The following is a 17,242-nucleotide window of genomic DNA, read 5'->3' as shown; positions in this document are numbered from 1 at the left end:
GATCCATAAATAGCACTTTTGTTGTGTATTTGGTTCGTGAGTTCACGTTCATAAGATTGTTTTCAGTGGCAGCTTGCTGTCTGTAATCAAGGGGCTCAAGCTCTTGACTTCAAAGAAATAGTTCAACCAAAAAAACAGTATTCCGGCATCATTTACTCTCCCTCATATCATTTCAAACCCATTTAACTTTCTTCCACAAAAGGAGAAATTTTGAAGAGCTTCTTCATGCAGTTAAACACTATAATAATATGAGTACAGTAGTCTGTGGGATTTTAGACTATATTAGATGTATTCCGAAGCCATAAAATAGTTTTTTGTGAACAACGAACTGGAACTTAAGTTATCACACACTGATAATCTCCTCCTACTGAGCTCCTACAGATCAGTCCGACTCATAAAAGAGGCATTTTCAGACCGAACAGACAGAATAAAATACAATGTTTATGTTTTACTGGTTATAGGCAAAATTTAAAGCCAACCATTTTTGGGGCAGTGCTAGATGTTCTAGAGTATGAACGCAGGCATAATAAAGTCATATTACTGGAGGTTTATTTTAAGCTAATGGTAAACATGTGTTTATAGCCTTCACATTAAAAAAATGAAATTTGCAGTGGAAAAGTGGAAGTGGAAAACTTGAAGCTGTGGTTGCAAGAACTTAAAAACAAAGTAGTAACATTTTAGATCTTACAGATTAAACAGAAATTTAAAGTAAGATAAAACATAATTCACTGATATAATGTTGCAGTAGTATACTAACCTAATGAAGTACTGTTTTAACAGCATAAGATGTAACATAAAACCCTATTGTACATAACTGATAAGAAGAAACTAAGAAACAGATATTTCAATGAAAAACCATAAAATGTCAGGTGACACAGGTAATACTGCGAATTTACTGTTCTCCATCAGCTCGAACCTGAGGTCCAGCTGAGCCGGGTCAAAAGTTCTGACTGGTGAATCTCGGGTGCTTAAGTCATACAAGAGACTAGTTAAGGAAATGGGCCACATCAAAGTGCTCCAACCCACAGACAGCCGGTTAAAATAAAAGATTCATTAATGCTGTGGGCATTCCAAGACCCTCTCACACTTCATCAATTATACACACAGAAATAACAGGCAGATACACAGACTCTTCATTTCATCCTTTAATCAAAACTCTGTCATGGCAGAAAAAAAAAACAGCTGTTGGTTAGCACTATTTATGACTTATTCATTATTGATGAGTGGAGCAAGCGAAAGGGAAATGGACCAACAGACTTTTTTAACAGAATCAAAAGAGCAACTAACTCTTTGCATTATACATATCCTATACAGGTGCTGGTCATATAATTAGAATATCATCAAAAAGTTTATTTCACTAATTCCATTCAAAAAGTGAAACTTGTATATCATATTCATTCATTACACACAGACTGATATATTTCAAATGTTTATTTCTTTTAATTTTGATGATTATAACTGACAACTAAGGAAAATCCCAAGTTCAGTATCTCAGAAAATTAGAATATTGTGAAAAGGTTTAATATTGAAGACACCTGGTGCCACACTCTAATCATCTAATTAACTCAAAACACCTGCAAAGGCCTTTAAATGGTCTCTCAGTCTAGTTCTGTAGGCTACACAATCATGGGGAATCCCTACTGTTCTTTGCTTACAAAAAGTGTTCCCGTCACTTCACATAACCCAGATTGCACGTCTGATGGCAGATGGACTATTCTGACGACGACTTTCATACCTTTTCTGGACCTTTACACTGTTATTTACTTGGCAGTCTATGGGACAGTCACAGGCCTCCCGATTTTCATCCAAAATATCTTAAATTGTGTTCCAAAGACAAACGGAGCTTTTACGGGTTTGGAACGACATGGGGGTAAGTGATTCATGACAAAATTTTTATTTTGTGGTGGAGTATCCCTTTAATTACTGTAATGCCAATACAATTACAATACATTAAAAAACCATATGCTAAGAGAGTGACAACTCCCTTATAACAATATTTATTATTTATTATTTATAAGCAGATCAAGTGTGACAGAGAAAATAGGCTGCAACACCAAACCAAACAAACAGGGAGCTAAACTTTCCCTTAAGATTATGCAAAGATTCAGCAAAGCAGAAAGACACAGTGACAACCACCTCTGCGGGTCCAGACCCCACACTTGTTAGCGCACAGAGACGCGGGTAATACCGGCTAGGTTAGATAGAATGACTGGCAGCTCTCCCTATGTCTGCAGCCCTGTAATTTAATCTGTCTGTCACAGGGTTCAGAGTATTGTATGTTTCTTTTGAAAGTGAGCATGGCACAGACAATGCCAAAAATAACTACCACACAAAGCTCTGACGGAAAACGAATGACAGGGCTGCGGTGGATGGATGAAATGCTATAATGTTCCAGAAGATGAGAGGGTGATGTTAAGGGGTCTCACTAAATGTAGAAAGCCCAAATCTCTCTTAAACACACATAAAAACACCCACATGCAAATACACCTTGAATAATTGCTCTACTTTGTTCTAATATTTTAAAAGTATATAATTAAACCACAGAACACTTTATTATTGCAAATGTAAGAGGCAGTTTCAGTCACAGACAGGCGTAAATGCACCGGAGTGATCGTATAGGCAGATTATCATTAACCCACAGCCAGGGTAAGCAGGATAATCAGGAGGATTTTACAGTAGGCTGGAGTAATTGGCAGTATTACAGGAGCGATGGAGCTTGATTAACAAGGTATACACCTTATAGAAAGAAACCTAATGGTGGTTTAGCAGACTGGAGTACATTTGAGGGGGTTATGACACACCAAGCTTATTAGATGAATGGCTATGGTGTGGTTTTCTTCGCAACTTGTGCCTGCACAAAGCGTGGCAAACATATCAAGCAGGCACTTATTCTCCTATGAGGATATTGACATGCTAGAGCTTGAATTTATGACACAGGCCTGTATTTCCCTCAGGAGCAGCTGGTTTAATGAAGTAAATTCAGCTGTATTAATACAACCTCTACGACAATCAAAGCTCTTTGGAGACCTCTGGATTAATTGTGTTTTAGGTTTATTACTAGCATGAGATTAGTGAGGTCTTTGGTTGCCAAAGATTTATTTCTCGAGTTCAAAACAACTCAAAAAGAGTTAACAATATGTATAACTTGTTGTGAAGTTCTGAAATTTAACCGAATGTCCTAGGTCAATAAAAACAGTATCTAAAAAATAACTATTTGGCTGAGCATAATTCACTCCCCCCCATGTCGTTCCAAACCCGTAAAAGCTTTGTTCATCTTTGGATCACAAATTAAGATATTTTGGATGAAAACTGGGAGGCTTGTGACTGTCCCATAGATTGCCAAATAAACAGTCCATCTGCCATCAGTGGTTCAATCAGAATTATGAAGCGACGAGAATACTTTTTGTACACAGAGAAAACAGAAATAACGACTTTATTCAACAATTCGTAGCACATCACCGTAGCGCCATTTTGGAGAACATCCGCTGAAAGCAAGCAGCGTATGCTCTTCTGTGTCAGCCACGCTGCACGGATGCGCTGTTTTCATTCAAATCAAACCATAAATACACATAGAAAATGTATCCTTGTGTCACGGTTGACATAGAATAGCGTACACATTTTGCGTTCAGCGGATATTCTCCAAAATCGCGCTACGGTCATGTGGAGAAACACAGAGAAGACAAATTGTTGAATAAAGTCGTTATTTTTTTTTTCTTCATGTACAAAAAGTATTCTCGTCGCTTCATAACGTTACGGTTGAACCACTGATGGCAGATGGACTGTTTACTTGGCAATCTATGGGACAGTCACAAGCCTCCCAGTTTTCATCTAAAATATCTTAATTTGTTATCTGAAGACAAACAAAGCTTTTACCGGTTTGGAACGACATGGGGATAAGTGATTAATTACAAAATTTTCATTTTGAGGTGGAGTAACCCTTTAACATTGTCATGTACATTATCATGCCAATCCCTCAGAGAGTTGTCATGACAGAAATCTAGTTGAGTCTAGTTTAGTTGAGTTTCTCAGTTTGCTTTGTTAATTCTAAATTAAATATTTGAGCAGAGATTCCATCATGTAGAAGCACTGTCCATGCAAGTTCAGCCAAAGTGTTATAATAACATACTAGAAAGTTAAATACAATTTCTCTTTTCACACATGATGTTAGAGGCTGGAAGTCTAAAGATTTACATCCCTAGCACTTCCATGGGAGTTGATTTTCTTACTGAAGCAATTTGAATTCTTTATAGCATATAATAATTATACTGTAGCATTATAATTCTTGTGCTTGGGTCCTTAACCCAAGCACAAGCTCAAAATATCACTACAAACTCGCTTAAAAAACACCAGCAAAACAGAAAGTCTTTTAAAATACCAACATAACCAAACATTAGACATTAACTAGTCTCCCGTTTTTTCATCTTGCTAAAAATGAATAAAATAACACTTATTTTAACATTTTCTCCCCCCAGATTCAGTACCATGCAAAGCATGATGGGAAGTGAGCTACTTAATTGTAAGAAGTTCAAATTAGTTTAACATGATGCAATTATGTTTGAACAAGAAACTTGGTCGAAGTACCTTTAAGGCAAGTCATCTTTGAAATGTCTCTAGGGCATGCAAGCGCAGCTCCTATCTCATTGAATGGGGAAACATTAAATTCTCAAAAACTATTTACAAAGCTTATGATTAAATTTTACATCATATTTGATATGGAAATTTGAAATTAAATGTGTAGTATATTTTGTTTTTTTTGATTTGATAGAGTTAGAGTTAGATTATTTTTTTTTTTCTAGAACAGCCAGTGCGCATGCGCAGTCCAAGGCGCGCATCTCAGAATGCTGACTGTTTCTATAGCAACTGGAACTTCTAATGGTAGCTGCAGTGACACGCTGACTTTACCAATTAGTGATTGGCTCTTTTATTCAGAAGGCGGGGCTTCCTTCGACATATTGAGCATTGCATTTTTCCATAGACAGTAAAAGAAATGGACACAGCGACCCCATTGGAACTCAATTGAGACAAGTGAAGCCCATTTTTTGCGATTTTTAGCACTTCCGTTTCTGACGCGCAGACTCAAACGAAGCTTGATGACGTCAGCAACCTGTCTGACAGATGTAAATCTTCTAGTAGCTGTGCGTGCAAACTGCCATCGTTAATCTTGCAGAGACGGCGAGCTTGAGCGGGGAGTTCTTTGGCCTGAGTGAGCAGGAGTAAGTATTCTGATTAATTATTTTGTATAGTATTTTAAAATGTAAAGCCAGTACGCCATATCTCTTGACGTCTCCCCGATTGCCTGCGAGCTTCTCCTCCTGTCTGTACGGTAATTTCTCTACTGTGCGACAGAGAGTCGAGTGGTTATGACGCAATCGTTAGCCTATTTTTACAAAAACTGTTTCTACGGGGCCATAATGTAACATAGAAGGTAATGGAGCCCTTTATACATTGTCGTGTATCTTTAGAAATAAATAATGGACAAATGGAGTCTTTAAACGCCTCAGATGTAAAGTTATTCGCTGTCAAAGTGACGCCAAAATGAATGGGAGTCAATGGGATGCTAACGCAAGTGAAGTTCTGCTACAAGATGGCGGCACGCGGCCGACTTCAACTTCCGGTCGACTTCCTTGCCCCCTGCATTTTTCCCCATTCAAAACTATGCTAGTGACATGTCTTGGGTATTCATAGTCTTTGACTTGATAGAATATTGTTAACTCAACAGGGCTCCAAACTGCGACTAAAACAGTCGCATTTGCGACCATAAATATTAATTTGCGAGTGACGTTTTTTCTGAGGTCGCCACTGGCGACTACCCGCCGAAAGCTCCTCAGGATTTAAGCACTAAAAGTTTTCTCAGGCGGATGATTTGCTTAATTCTAGCAGCGCCCCGTCTGTGATAAAACGAACTCGGGCCGAAGGTTAATACACGAAACTACACCGAGTGTGGACCTGCCGCGTGTACAACAGCTTTCAGCCGAGATCGGCCCATAGAGAAAAAGCCGTCTGTCAGCCAGAAGTGTTTTGTAGAGTCGGCGCGGCTCTGGTCCATTATCTTCTCACCGATGCCGAGACTGAGCCGACAGAGACGCATTTCAGCCAGAATCAACCCGAGTGTTATTGCTATATTTACATGTTATAACTTGAATGTAATGCCTTTTCCCTAATTTTTCCTAATTGTTTTGCGATCAGATCTTTTGTTATGTTCACGTTTTAAACTGAGACGATGCGCATCAAAGTTTTAGTGGAAAAAGAGAGTTCCAGACAGTCTGCCGCACATCAGTGCTGACGCACACAGTCTGATAAACGCAGCTCCGCTGTGCAGCGAGAGAGAAATGACGGAGACGTAAGAAGGGAAAGTGCAGAAAATACAGCGTCTATTTCGTGCACAACTTGAACAAACTAGAACAGGTAAAGCTGTCAGCTGTGTGGATATTTGCAATATCGTTAACAATTCTCGTTTATAATAATTACTAATATGGCTTCTTCTAAACAAGATCTCGGTCTGTGTTCTTTTAATGCGTGAACTTCATTATTTGAAGTGCAACTGCCGTCCAGTAATCACAAAAAGCTCTGTGCTTTGTAACTTTTTAATAAAAAGTACCAGCTTTAAAATTATTCCGAATTCATAACGAAATTCAAACAATACAGTTTTGGCGCTCGTTAATGGGGCAGGCGCGGTCGCTTTAGCGCCTCAGTTCAAGGGCAAGTGAACCCATTTAATCTTTCTCTTTACTAATATAGTACATAGTGCACAGGAATTAACATCAAAAGGTAGGCTATTTTATAAGAGAGCCTATAGTACAATTTACTGAAATGTCTCATGTAGGAGGAGCCCAAGCTACACTCAGTGGCCAAGTGATGCTTATGCTCCATGATACTGGTACAGACTCTGTGTAATGAACGATTCTTTGTGACTGTAGATTTCAAGCTGGAAAAGACATTTAGTTCCCACTTTAAGTGAACCTTAGTTCCCAGGTCATCTACAAGATGGATTAAAATGCTGATAAAGTCAAGAAAAAATGAGACATAAACACATGACAGTATGATTGAAATGTTGAAATGTAAATAAATAAATAATAATAATCGTAAAATAAATAAAACACGTTTATTCTGTGGCACCTAAAAAAATCATTTGGCTCCTAAGTTTTTTTCTTATAGGAGCCAATGGCTCCTTGCTCGATTTTTTTGTTTGGAGCCCTGCTCAAAATGAATTGTTTGAATAAAGTGAACAACTTTTTTTTTTTTTTTTTGATGGATTGTACAGAAGAGGAAAATCTAGTTTAAAACATGTGCCAAGAAATTTACTCCACTATTTGTAATCATGTTCATTTCATATTGTTTTTGAAAAACCTTTATATTATTTCTGAAGAAAGAAGCTTCACAGAGGAAAGCACAAGGTTTTTAAGAGAATGCAAAAGCCTTATATATTATTCATAATCACTGCACCCCTTTACTGTATATATGCTTTAGTATGAAAAGTATGTATTTTACAAATATCATGAATTTGCAACTCTTATTACATTTTTGGGGATTATACTATATTACATTTAACAACCTGAAGTAACATCGACTTGTCAAAAATATTTTAAATTATATAAAAGATATTGTAAAAATATCAGATTTTTTTTTAAGGCTTTTTGACCTTGACACACAGTCTTAAAGGTCTGCATCACTTCACTGCATCATAGCTGTGCAAGTAGACACAAAACTTTGCCCTGCAAACTCAACACTTTTTCCCCTCAAGCATGGAGATCAAAAAAGCAAATCATGTTAACAAAAATGGCAGTGAGAGATATCAAGTCAATCTCCCTCACTCAGCGAGTTCTGGTCCCAAGACGATGTGGAGGCCTGCTGGGGCTTTAAATAACTCCCTTGATGTGTGTTTTGCATGGGGATACAGATGCCAAGGTTGAGAAACAGTGCAGATTATGTTGCAAAGGTTATGCGACATAAGACAATGTCAATGTCTTTTTTTATTGTGCAAGTACATGTAAATAAATTGAGATGACTGTTTATTTACATTGTCAACTTAAACAGTAGATTAATAAATGATCTTAAAATATTAAAGCATGCTTTATAGTGAGTCTATGTTTCAGCATTTGTTGAATTGCCTTGAAATCACCGTATTACAGAAACAATAACTCAACAAGATATAATAAAAGATTTCATCAAAAATCACAGCATGACATATCACAGTAATAAAAATAATAAATTAACATTATGTAAACATCAAGATGTAAATTAAGTAGACTTTTTTTTTACTTTATGCAAAAATGTAATTTCTTCTTTTATTAATTAGGCTAGATTTTGGGGTAAAATAAGACTCGGACATGTTTTTGTAAAATTTGCCCTTTTATATCATGACATTACAATTAATCTGAAATAATTACTTCACTTTTTAGTTTGGGACTTCTTGTTGGTATTCCATGTCAGCTGATCACACTAATAATCTTCCCCTTTTCTGTAGCTCTCAAATATCTTCTGCGTGTTTTAAACACATTGATGATATTTGAGAGGTCTGCCAAAAGGGAAGATTAGCAGTAAATAACAGCTTAAATTTCAGTCTTGATCCGCATACAGAAATATCATATGGACACACAAGTCATGAGAATTATACTAACAAATAAATAAATAAATAAATAAATAAATAAATCTTTAATACCAGTGTGGAACAACGTAACAATATGAAGCTAAGGATATGCTGACCAAATTTTCACATTTAGTGAACTAAACTTCAACGTTCTGGTCCCTGTAGCATTACAGTTCCAGTTTACAATAGATGTCAGTCTGAAGTCTGGCCTCTGGTGCTACACGTCAAGTAATATTACACTGGATGACTTGAACAAGACCTTGTTTTGAAATCAGACATGGTTTTATTTTGAGAGAAGATAAAACATATATGACTGCACAATGTTACACTATAATAGTGGGGGTATCTGGATGAATGAGCACAGACATAGAGGAAAAACGACAGAGACAAAACAGAAACGCAGAGCGAGAGAGAAGAACACACAAAAAGAAAGAGAATGAAAAACAGAGTCCGAAGAAAAAAGAGGGAAAATGGAAATACTCCAAAAAAAATTGCATGTCGCCATTGATGTAAAGCACTGCTTCCATCACAGCTCAGCAAAATATATAAACATATTTTAGCCTAGTTTCGATTGTAAAATAGTATATTTACACCCTAGTGAAAATTAATATACTTAAAAGTATTTGAAATACATTTCATGCTAAGTATACTACAAATACATTTTTATATTTATGTCCTTAATAAAATGTCCTGCAGTTGTACTTTTAGTATACTAAACTGGTATACTTAAAGTCTGCTAAATTGGAACACCTAATTTTGTACTTTATGCACTTAAATTGTGCAGAAGTAGTGCTGAAGTACAATTAAAGATATACTTAGTTTATTTTATTGTGCTAAAGTGGAACTATTGCAAGTATACTTCAGGTACACTTTAAATGTTTTGAATTTAAAGTCTGAAATTATTCAGATAGATAATACAAGATAATACAATCCTCATTAAAGGTAACATTAAAACATATTTTAGACTTAATAATACGAAAAGTGCATTGTGCACAAGTAATATAACAAGTAAAGTTTAATTGTATATATTATTTTTATATCAGAAAATCTCGAGTTATCTGTCAGTAAATGTTAAAAGATTTGAACTATGCTTAGTATGAAATAAATGTATTTTATATATATTAATTTATTTACTAGGGCAATAATTAAAATTTTCTATTGCATTATCCTCATGGAATGTAAACAAGTAATGTTTTATTAACGTGGCCCTTTTTAACCAATCATTCAAACTGAATCAATCCAAATCAAACACAAGAGTCATTTGTCTGAATTAAAGATTGTATCAGTCAGACAACTCACTTCCTCATAAAAAATGGTATGAATGCTAATTATAAAGTTTGTGAGCTTTTAATCCAATTACTGATTAGTTATTTATATGTAGTCAAGACACATGTATTTATAGGGTTTTATACAATACAGACTATTAAACAAAAAATAATGTCAAATTCATCAGCTATGAAGTGAATTCAGCTCAGTTTAGTTGTTTCAGTTCAGTTTAATGATGCTGATATTGCAAAGTTAGTGTCATTATTAGGGATGTAGCGATTAACCGGTTTCACAATTAACCACGCTTTAAAATGTCATGGTTAAACGTAAAAGATCAGCTAAACTGAATGTGTCTGTTGCACAGAACGGAACAGTTGCAATTTGCGCAAAACAAAAACAAAGTAACACTATCAGTGCACCAGCTTAAAAAGCTGTGCTTAAAATCAGAGACATGGAGGCTACTACACACACTAGATTAACTATGACAGAGGAACCAAACAGCGATCCTTTATTTCCACCAGAGAAATGACTGAAGTCAGTGTGGGACTATTTTGGGTACACCAAGAATGACCAGGGTGTCATTTAAATATTGCCATAAAAACTGCTGCTAAAGAGCGAATACACAGCTTTAAACTATTTTATTGCACAACGTGAAGGCAAGACTGACGCGAAACTACAGCTCATTAGCTCAGCATTCTGCCCGCTTCAGATCAGACAGAGATTAAATAATGCGGTAAGATCACATTTATTTGAATTGATTAATTATAACATATAACTAATTTGATTAATTATATGATCGGGAGAGAGAGAGCAAGAGAGAGAGAGAGAAGTGTGTTTGTGTGTGTGTGTGTGTGTGTGTGTGTGTGTGTGTGTGAACCTGCATCAGTGCATCTCTCTACAAACGTGTGTTTAGTTAAACAGTGATTTTAATAGACATGATTTTCTCAGGCCACATGTAAAATCATATGAATTATTATAAAAATGATTAAAATGAATACGTATGGATGATAATTGATTATAATAATAGTACAGCTTATTCCCCTCATTATTAATAGTTTGCCCTGTGGGATAAATAAAGTAAATAGTCTTATATTAATAATATTTCATTAACATTGTTATTTAATTATCCGTTTTACAGTATTATTCATAAGTCAAAAACCAACAAAACATTTTTTACCATGTTTCCAATTCTCTGCCTCAGGAAAAAAAAATGTAAAGAATGTACAAACTAAAAACACTAAACACGTTAGGGATCTATTTTCATTAGTTATTTTCGAAAGGGAAATACTGACATGGATGTTTACAGAGCAGAGGTCACCTTTTTATTTCCAGTTGGAGAGATGGATTTTTGTTTTCTTTATTATTATTATTTTGTGCTTTATTATTTGTTACTGTGTTATTTCTGTTTCAAAAGGCAGCAATAAATAACACTTTCATATCTAGAGCATCTATGTGATTGTTAACATTATAAATGCATAATAATCGTAAAACCGTGATTATTTCTCAGACAATAATCGTACCAACAAAATCTATAATCGCTGCATCCCTAGTCATTATCCAGCTAAATTCAGTTCGATATTTATTCTCATCTGAATAATTGCTAATATATACCTAAATATAATTGCCTTTTAAACCCAAGATGACAACATCTACTTAGATTTTAGTCCTAATAAATAACAAACTGTTATTAAAATAGTGTTTTTTTACAAATGGAAAGCACACAAAATATGTTTGAAAAAAATATTATTGTTAGGCCCATTCTCTTGAAGGGGTGGAAACACTGCCGTAAAGGCAAATCTATACAGCTCATTGTCTTTTAATGTGTTTCCAATAGATTAAGTCAGGAAATCCCTACTTACACCATTGAGAAAGCCCTACCCAAAGAGGCTTATGCACACTGTGCCACCTCCGCTTAGCAGCCCTGAGTCAAGCCCGTGGGCAAAGCCTCAACTAATCAGCTGGTGGGCCTGAATTATGCAGCAGGTCCTGAAGACACTCAAAAACAAAGTGCTTCATGGTAAATGCATATCTCTTGATTTGCGATGAATTGCTTCACAAGAGCGGCTGATAGAGGTTTTATTGATACTTGTGTGAGGCCTGAGGTCTCAGAGGCATGAATGACTCATAGTGTTGTGCAAGAAACATTGGAGCTTCTCCTACGGAAGTGCATTATAGGTGTGATATTTATCTCTGTCTTAACAGCGTTCTTCACACCAACAGATCCAGACTAAAGGGTGAAATCTTGTCTTTATCACAACTGTACTTGAGAACTCAATGATCAAGCATTAAAAACAGTAATTGTGTGGCTTAAAGTGATAGTTCACACCCTGCACAAAAAACGTTGATAAAAACAGGGAAGGAACTGCATGTTGCCGCAGGAGGTACTGATAAATTTGCATTCACTCTGCCATGTAGCAGTAACAACTCCTGCTGCAGAAAACATCACCCAAACCATGACACTTCTTCCTCCACTTTCCACTGACATCTTTGCGCACTTGGGCTTCAGTCTTTCCCCAGTTTGATGACAAACATAATGTTTCCCATCGGACACAAATAAATTAAACTTGCTTTCATCACTGAAGTGAACTTTGGACCAGTTCTCCTCTCTCTCCACACAACATGCTCCTCAGCAAAGGTTAATCTAGCCTTTTGATTCTTTGTGCTGATGAGAGGTTTGGTCACTGCAGAGTGATCTTTCAGTCTTAAAATTAAACATTGAGATGCTGTATACCAAGACAGATTCTTACCCTGTTCAGCACTGAATTGGCAAGCAATTCCAGCTGCAGTGTTGAACCGATTCCCCACTGAGATTCTCCGCATTATCCTTTCCTCTCATGCATTTGTCTTTCCTGGACGACCAGCCTTTTTGGGGGACTTGAATGAATTAGTGACATTGTAAAGATGCAATATTCTAGAAATCACAGATTTGGAACAACCAGCTTCTCTTGCTATGGCTGTTACTGGTCTTCATCTGGATAACCTGCTGTCGGAGGGTTTCAGTCACTTTAGAATGGCTCACCATATTGCAAAGTTAGTGAAAATTAGAAAGACTGTCTGAATCAAAGATTGTATCAGTCAGACAACTCACAAACTGGTATGAATACAAAAGCTCAATGATCAATGTTGAAATGCTAATAAAAAAAAAGTTTGTGACCCTTAAATATAATATCTAGTCTAATTACTGATTAGTTATTTGCAAAGTCAGTGAAAACTAGAAAGTCAGGCTGCCTGGGTTTCTCAGATAATTAAGGAAATTAGCACAAGGTGCCAGGTTAACACCAATAACTTGAAGGTCAAAAAGTCAAATCAATGGTTTGTAATGACATGAGGATGATTAAATGGTTGAATTATTCCATTTTTCAACCTTCAGAGCATTTAGGGGGTGACCAAAAATTTTCACAATTTTCTCTATGGTATGAGTGCAAAATGTCCCTTGTCAACTCAAAGTACTTAAGCAGTTAAAATGAACCAAAACACCCACATTATTGGTGACACTGTTCTTTATTTAACCACAAGGTGGAAAATCCCAGCACACAACTTGTTGGTTTTTTTATCTTTGCAGTTAAAACAAGAGCAATGCTGCACGGCATTCTGTGCTTAGCAACTTTTTTTGGGAGGGTAAATATTTTCACTTTACATTTACATTTAATTTATTTATTGTTTAGGGGGAAAATTCCAAAAAAAGTGAAATTATTGCATGCTATGAACACAAAATGCCCCTAAAGAAGACTTAAAAGATAAAAGAGAAGATCATCATCGGTTTAAAAAATGAACAAGAACAAGGATGCCAATGACAGTCACCATTTTTCTAGCTTCTTCAGGACAGATAATCATCTTACTAGGATCTGTTAGGACTCTAATAACAGTTTAATGACGTTAGTATCAGTAACATCTCTTATTAAGGCTATTCTGGGATATTGAGCTGGAGGATTCATTTCAAAGTAACTTTCAGAAGCAAAGGTTTCTTTTTTTTTTTGAGTAAGTTTCTCAGAGGATGTTCAATCTCAGCCGGACATCTGCCTTCATTAACTTTCACTCTGGCAGCATAAGATGTCTGCTCCAGGTTACTGTCCAACACAAAAAATTCATCTGGTATTGATCTGAACCATAACAAACTCCACTCTGCACCTCCGTCTGCATTTACATTTAAATTCAAATATGCAGGTAAAATGCAAATGTTTACAATAGACAAAAAGACTTGCGCTTTTGTGTTGATGCATTCTTGAATCTGATGGCAAAAACAAAGTAAAACTAAGCAAACATCTGTCATTAGAACAGAACGAGTTAGCATTCTTTACAAATACAAGTTAACACAGTAAATTACAGTAAAAGTACATTTGTTCAATACAATGGCGTCTAAAAGTCTGAGAATTCAAAATGTAATTTAAACCTGGAAATGACAGAATGTTTTATGATTCTGAAACATTTTAAATATTTTAATGAATAAATTAATACAAATATTTAATTCTCTCAATATATAATCTAATTAAGTAATCAAATCTATGACACTGACCATGCAACTCATTGGTACGAAAGGTCAGATGTTCTTCCACTAGAGTAAAAAATGTTCTCTGGATCAATAAAAGTCATCCTGGAGAACATGATCATCAGATTCTACACAAAATTTATGCAGTTAAATTTATGCAGTTGTGCTGCTGTCATAGACTTTCTTAATTGATTTAATCTTTCACTCAAATTGTTCTGCCGGTAATTCAATTTGTAATGACAACAATGACATGGCATTGGAAAAATGTAAAACAGACACATTGTTGCTCCTAGTTTCAGACTTTCCTGGTAAACTGGTGTTACAAACAATAAGCAATCATTTGTTGTTAATTCTTATAAAAGTTAAATTAAAAAAAAATAATAATATTGCATTGTAAACCACTATTTAAGCACAAGTACACACTCAGCTAGAGCTGGAGCACAGCCACTACATCTGGCTAATTTATCATTATGATAAATTACTCAGCATGTGTCTCAGCAGCTCTACTGATATCAGTGTAGTATCCTGTCTGTTCTAGTGTTGTCGATATGGTCATTTTTCAAATCAGCCCGTAGGGCTGGGTATTGTTCAAAATCTTTCGATCCGGTGCCAATTTCGGTACCTCAGTTTTGATACTGGTTCCTAACGATACTTTTTTCGATACCAATTTTATGAAATCCATTTTAACAAGATTACAGAACACATTACCTGGTTTTTGGTTTTTCAGTTTGACTCATGCTCCTTAGCCAGTGCACAAAGGAACAAAAAAAGCACAAAGGAACAAAAAATGTTTTATAAGGAGCTCATGCTCACCAAAGCTGCATTTATATTAAAACTTGTAATATTGTGAAACAGTATTACAATTTAAAATCTTATTTGAATATTGAATAAAGTCGTTGTTTTTGTTTCTTCATTTACAAAAAGTGTTCCCGACGCTTCATATAACCCAGATTGCATGTCTGATGGCAGATGGAGTATTCTGACGACTTTCATACCTTTTCTGGACCTTGACACTTTTATTTACTTGGCAGTCTATGGGACAGTCTCAAGCCTCCCGGTTCAAGCCTCAAGCCTCGAGTTCTCCGATTTAATGTGTTCTCCGATTTAATGTTTTCTGAACAGACAAGCATTGCTTCCTGTGCCTTAACCGCTTCTGACCGCTTCCGACCCCCAAATATCTTAAACTGTGTTCCGAAGATGAACGGAGCTTTTACGGGTTTGAAACGACATGGGGGTAAGTAATTAATGACAAAATTTTCATTTTGGGGTGGAGTATCCCTTTAATGCCTTAAAGCAGTTGTGTGTTGCTCAGCAATTATGAACAAACTGCATTTACACTGGACATGAACAGAGCATCGTGACGTGTTGAAATCACAGCCATTAGAATCAACAAAGCTGTCTACATTGAAAGTGCGACACTGAAGTGTATTCAAGCCTGATTTCTTCCTCCAGCATGAGACTGCACAGATGTGCTCTTTTCCTCATGAGATGCTATAGAGCTCCATCTGAGCGCCTGCCAAACCATGGTGCTTCAGCCTCCAAGAACCGGTGCCAGCCAAACGGAGCGCGCTCACATTTACAAAAGTACTGCCATTAGTCTTGGCGCTCAATGTAGAATACTGTAAAAGAGCTCTTTAGTGAACTGTGAAGATAACTTCTAGTTTTTCAGATGGTGTGCAAGTAGACATGGTAGGTTTCATTTGGGTAAAAATCAGTTAGGTTATCCAGTGATGAGAGATAAAGAATGTGCTTTGGAAAATATGATATCACTCAAATGCTTCACGTACTTGACCTTCAGATTTGACATTTTCTGTGCAGCGCTTGCTGAGATGGAAGAGTTAATGGTTCTGACAAAACGTGGGAGGATTCCTTGTTAATACACTCCATGAAGTCTTGCATTGTGAGAGAGTTTTCCGATTTAATATTTTCTGAACAGACAAGCATTGCTTCCTGTGGCTTAACCGCTTCCGACCCCCATCCACACTAGGGCCCCTCCCTTCTTTGTAAATCTCTCAACATGCCCTCCCTTTCTTCATCTGACGTGATGGTGCCAAACACTGACTCATTAGAGCTGAAGGGAAAGACAATAATATCAGAGTCGGGGAAAACCATTTTCTACGACAGAGAACAAACAGATGTTTGCTCAAGATTTCTTGTCAACTTCTTTGATCTATAAGGTCAGACACTGTGAATGGCTACTGGAAGTCATGCATATCTGAAAGAAGAGAATATTTTAGAGATGTCAAACTGGATACAGCGAGAGTAGGACTGTGTAAGAGCAGCAGAAATCTTTCTTCTGGCAAGAACGCAAACAGGGCAGTTCAGTCCCAGCAGACCCTCAGAGGCCCAGCAGGAAAATTCTGCTCACACAGAAGACTTCTTGTGTCAGCTCTGAGACTGAGGGCCTGACCTAATAAAACTACTGCCTTGCAGAAATACAATGGCAACAGAAGACTGCACAACCTTGACTTTATACTTGTACTCAAACTATGACTTTAAGACAAATTCTCTGAATATTACTGCATGTTAGAAGTCGGATCGAAACCAGCATTTTGGCTTCAGTACAGTACAAAGGTCTTGTACTTCAGTAGTGATATTAAATCGATACTGTAGGCAACTGTCTAAAATGACTGATGAGATGAAACGGAACATTATTTTATTAACAGCATAGCATAAAACTTTGCCGTTGCAAAACTTTCTGTGTGGGTTTCATACATTACAACACAAATAATGGACCTTTTTTTATTTCTCCTTTTTTTTTTTTTTTTTTTTTTTTTTTTTTTTGCACGACTTGAGTATCACTGGAGCAACAAGACATTTTTTTTCTCCTAAATATAAATAAATCCAAATAAAAAATGCTTAAATTTTAAAAGCCATTTGGTTGGATTTTTAAAATAAACTAT

General features: G+C 36.2%; 1 protein-coding gene across 2 annotated transcripts in view; it reads right to left on the bottom strand.

Annotated features, from left to right (window-relative positions):
• Positions 1-17,242, bottom strand: part of osbpl3b (oxysterol binding protein-like 3b) — a 66,805-nt gene that overhangs the window by 39,780 nt on the left and 9,783 nt on the right. The gene's annotated exons all lie outside the window — the stretch shown is intronic.

This window comes from Cyprinus carpio, chromosome B16 (genome assembly GCF_018340385.1).
Source record: "Cyprinus carpio isolate SPL01 chromosome B16, ASM1834038v1, whole genome shotgun sequence".
Classification (NCBI taxonomy): Eukaryota; Metazoa; Chordata; class Actinopteri; order Cypriniformes; family Cyprinidae; genus Cyprinus; species Cyprinus carpio.
The sequence above is the reverse complement of the archived record's forward strand: the minus strand, read 5'-3'. Positions and strand labels throughout refer to the sequence as shown.